Below are 4,898 nucleotides of genomic sequence, written 5' to 3'. Positions count from 1 at the left end.
CAAATTTAAATCTTTCAACAAACTGATGCAGCATGGGAGGCACTCACTTGTGTATGCCAAGAAAATTTGGAAGACAGCTAGCTACCTGGCCAACTGATTGGAAGAGATCCATATTTGTGAGCATTCCAAAGAAAGGTGACCCAGCAGAATGTGTAAATTACAAACAATATAATTAATATCATAGACAATAAAGATTTTTTTTTTTGTTTGTTATTTTATTGGGGCAGGGATAAATGGCTTTAGTAGAGGCAAGCCAAAGTTACAAAGTATTTAAGGGTTAGCTTTGGAGCTCTTCTTCTTGCCAATGGTGGGCACAACGTTGACAAAATACTGGCTGTACTGCATCTTCTGCTTGGCCTGGCCAGTCTTGTTTTTCTTCTTCAACTGTTTAGCCACCTTGGGAGTCTGACCTCTTGCTTTCCCAGCATGAACCAGGGACTTTGCCTCCAAGCAAGCAACCAGCTACTTCTAAAGTGGCCAGGGCCTCCAGCACTCACTGGCCCTGTGTACCTCATTCTCCAGAGGCCATGCCTTCCAGGGGCACAACCTGATCATCCTGGGAGATGCCCTCCAATAACACTACATGAACTGTAATCTGGGCAACCCTCCCCTGGCCAACCACCTTGAGGGTATGAAGTTCCTGGGACTGGACAAACAGCTGCATGATGATGATTGAAAGGCAGCCCCTGCTGCAGCTACTGTGAAGGTGACCTAGAAAGAGGAAGAACTGCAAGTAAACGTTTGCTTAAGATAATCCAAAAACAGTTGCAGCAGTACATGGACAGGTAGAAATTCAAGGCAGAATCAGAAGAGAATATAGAACAAGGGTTATCAATGATGATTTAAGATGGATCTTGGCTGAAAGGAGAGAATACAAAAATGTTTACTTGTGCCTTATTGATTGTGCAAAATTTTACACTGTGTGGGACATAACAAAGTATGAATAACATTGTGAAGCAAGGATATTCCAAAACACTTAATTTTGCTCATCAGGAACCTGCACAAAGAACAAGAGGAAGTTGTTCAAACAAAATAAGGGAGTGCTTAATGTCAGTAAAGGTGTGATCCAGGGTTGTATCCTTTTACCGTATTTATTCAATCTGAATCCTGAGCAAAAAATCTGAGAAATTGGATTATAAGAAAAACATGGCATCAGGATTGAAGGAAGACTCATTAACAACCTTCGATATGCAGATGACAAACTTGCTGACTCAAAACAGAGGACTTAAAATATTTAGTGATGAAAATGAGACTACAATCTTCAATGTGGACTGCACCTCAACATAAAGAAAACAAAAATCCTCAAAATTGGACCAATGAAAAGCATCATGATAAATGGAGAAAAGATTGAAGTTGTCATAGACTTCATTTGGCTTGGATGCACAATCAACACTCTTGGAAGCAGCAATCAAGAAATTAAATGATGTATTACATTAGGGAAATCTGCTGCAAAAGGCTTCTCTAAAGATAAAGATGTAAAAAAGAAAAAAAAAAAGTAAAGTTTAAGGGCTAAGGTGTGCCTGATCCAAGTCACATATTTCATCACATCATAATCATGGGAAAGTAACATAATGAATAAGGAAGATCATACAATAATATATGCATTTGGATTATATTGTTTTTGAAGCATATTAAAAGTATAATGGAGTGCCAAAGAACAAATGAATCTTTCTTGGAAGAAGTACAACCAGTATGCTCCATAGAAGTAAGAATGGTGACACTTCATCTATCATACTTTGGACATATTTTCAGGCGGGACCAGTCCCTAGAGAAGGGCATCATGTTGGTAAAGTGGAGAGTCAACAAGAAAGAGGGAGTCTCCCAACAAGATGGATTGACACTGTGGCAGCAACAATAAACTCAAGCATTACAACAATTGTGAAGATGGCAAAGGAGCAGACACTGTTTAGTTCTGTTACACATAGAATCACTATGAGTTGGAAGAAACTGGACAGCATATAACAACAACAATACTTAAGGAACTACAGTGGCATTGTAGAATGAGCACTGAACTGCTAACCACAAGGTCAGCAGTTCAAACCAACTGGCGGCTCATCCGTAGAAAGATGTGGCTTTCTGCACCCATAAAGATTTGTAGCATCTGAAACCCTACACGGAATCACTATCAGTCAGAAATAACTCGATGGCAGTGAAATTTGGATTCAGTACCTATGCTTAGAGTTACCCATTTATTATAACTAGAAAGGATACAAGTGAAAAGTCGTATATGGCAAGGTCTGAGAGAGTTCCCAACAAGGAGTCTCTACTGAAACCAGGGATGTACCACATTCTCACATGCATGGATGTCCTCACTAATTCAGAATGGCTCTAAAAAAGGAATATTTACAGTTCTAAGTAAATGGAACCTCGATGTATTTGAATGGATAGAACCTTAATACACAGTCATGAATGAATAAATATATATGATTGACTGACTGTATCAAACCCAGCTCCCTTCCGGAGATCTGCTAACAGTGTGGGGCCTGAGTAGCTCTTTCTCATTTACACATGTTCAAACAGAACATGGGAACACTGAATGGTTTAAAATTAAGAAAGGTGTATGGCAACAAGGTTGTATTATTTCACCATACGTATTTAACCTGAATGCTGAGCAAATAATCCGAGAATCTGGGTTACATGAAGAAAAATGTGGTATCAGGATTGGAGGAAGACTCATTAACAACCTGCGATGTGCAGATGATACCTTGCTTGCTGAAAGTGAAGAGGACTTAAAATACTTACTGATGAAGATCAAAGAGCAGAGCCTTCGGTATGGATTACATCTCAATGTAAAGAAAACAAAAATCCTCACCATTGGACCATTAAACAACATTCTTGTCAATGGAGAAAAGATGGAAGTTGTCAAGGACTTCATTCTTCTAGGATCAACTATCAACACTCATGGAAGCAGCAGTCAAGAAATCAAACAACATACTGCATTAGGCAAATCTGCTGCACAAGACCTTTTTAAAGTGTTAGAGAGCAAAGATTTCAGTTTGAAGACTAAGGTGTGCCTGACCTAAGCCATGGTATTTTCAACAACCTCATATGCATGCGAAAGCTAGACAGTGAATAAGGAAGAGCATAGAATAATTGATGCTTTTGAGTTATGGTGTTGGAGGAGAGTACTGAAGGTGCCATGGGCTGCCAAAAGAACCAATAAATCTGTTTTGTAAGAAGTGCAGACAGAGTGCTCCTTGGAGGCCAAGATGGTCAAACTTCGTCTCTCATACTTCGGACATATTGTTAGTAGGGACCAGTCACTAGAGAAGGATATCATGTTTGGTAAGGTGGAGGGTCAGAGAAAAAGAGGAAAACCCCCAGTGAGAGGGACTGGCCAAGTGGCAGCATCGATGGACTCAAGCGTGGCAACAGTAGTGAGGTTGGCCCAGGATCGGGCAGTGTTTCATTCTGTTGTGCATAAGGTCGCTATGGGTCAGCACTGACTTGATGGCACCTAACAACAACAACAAGTGTTGCCTGCTGCTGCTGCTCCAGTCAATTCTGACTCAAAGTGATCCCTTAATGGGTTCCCAAGGCTGTAAATATCATGGTAGTACAAAGCCTCATCTTTCTCTTGCAAAGCAGTCATTCTCTGGATTCAAACTGCTCACCATGCATTTAGCAGTCCAACTTGTAATTCACTAGGCTACCAGTGTTGCCTAATTGTTTTTAAAAACACAAAGACAGCTTGCTTGGAAAACTCTCAAGAGCTATTTTCCTGAAACTACAGACAATACCCAAACCAAGGTCTTTGTTTGGATTTCATCCAAATTCAAACATTTGTACATTAAAGAACACCATCAAGAAATGGGAGAAAATATTTATAAGTAATAGATCTGGCTAAGAATCAAATATTCAGAATAGATAATAAGTACAACTCAACAGTGCTTCCAAGGAGCACTCTGACTGTACTTCTTCCAGTACAGATCTATTTGTTCTTTTGGTGGTCCATGGTACTTTCAATATTCTCCTCTAACATGGTAACTTAAATGCATCAATCCTTCGGTCTTCCTGATTCACTGCCCAACTTTCACATGCATATGAGGCTATGAAAATACCATTACTTGGGTCAGGCACAGCTTAGTTCTCAAACTGACATCTTTGTTCTTCAACACTTTCAAGAGGTCCTGTACAGCAGATTTGCCCAATGCAATACATTGTTTAATTTCTTTTTAAAAAATGTTTTATTGTGAATTATGTGATAGTTTACATGGGAGAACATTAGCTTTACATTCATTCTATCATATATCATTACATTGCCATGGTTACAATCAGTAACCATGCATCATCAGCCAACCAAAGGTATACCCTGCAAGCCTGCCCCCCACCCCAACCCCTGGTCGTCAGCACACAGCCCCTCTCCCTCTCTGGGTTTAGAGTTCCCAGCCGCTCCATCTCTCCATGTCATTGTCATTTGATTTCTTGACTCCTTCTTCCATGAGTGTTGATGGTTGATCCAAGTAAGATGAAATCTTTGAAAACTTCAATCTTTTCTCCATTTATACGTATGTTGTTTATTGATGCAGTGCTGATGAGTTTTGTTTTCTTTACTTTGAGGTGCAACCCATACCAACGGCTGTGGTCTTTGGTCTTCATCAGTAAGTACGGTAGGTCCTCTTCACTTTCAGCACGCAAGGTTTCTTCATATAATACAGCTTCTCATTATATAAAGAAGAGTGAAGATACAAGAGCTGAACAGAAAATTTCAAAGGTCAGCTCGAGAAGACAAGGTCAAATATTATAATGAATGCAATCAAAATCAAAAGGGAAGAATACACTCAACATTTCTCAAGCTGAGGTAACTGAAGAAAAAATTCAAACCTCAACCTGTGGTACTAAAGGATCCTATGGGAAAAATACTGAATGACGCAGAAAGTGTGAAAAGAAGATGGAAG

The 4,898-nt window shown here is 39.7% G+C and overlaps 1 pseudogene; it reads right to left on the bottom strand.

The window, feature by feature from the left end:
* Positions 1-270: 270 nt before the first annotated feature.
* On the bottom strand, positions 271-664 carry LOC102818391 (annotated as a pseudogene).
* Positions 665-4,898: the final 4,234 nt, after the last annotated feature.

The sequence above is a fragment of the Chrysochloris asiatica genome, unplaced genomic scaffold (genome assembly GCF_000296735.1).
Source record: "Chrysochloris asiatica unplaced genomic scaffold, ChrAsi1.0 scaffold00058, whole genome shotgun sequence".
NCBI lineage: Eukaryota > Metazoa > Chordata > Mammalia > Afrosoricida > Chrysochloridae > Chrysochloris > Chrysochloris asiatica.
The sequence above is the reverse complement of the archived record's forward strand: the minus strand, read 5'-3'. Positions and strand labels throughout refer to the sequence as shown.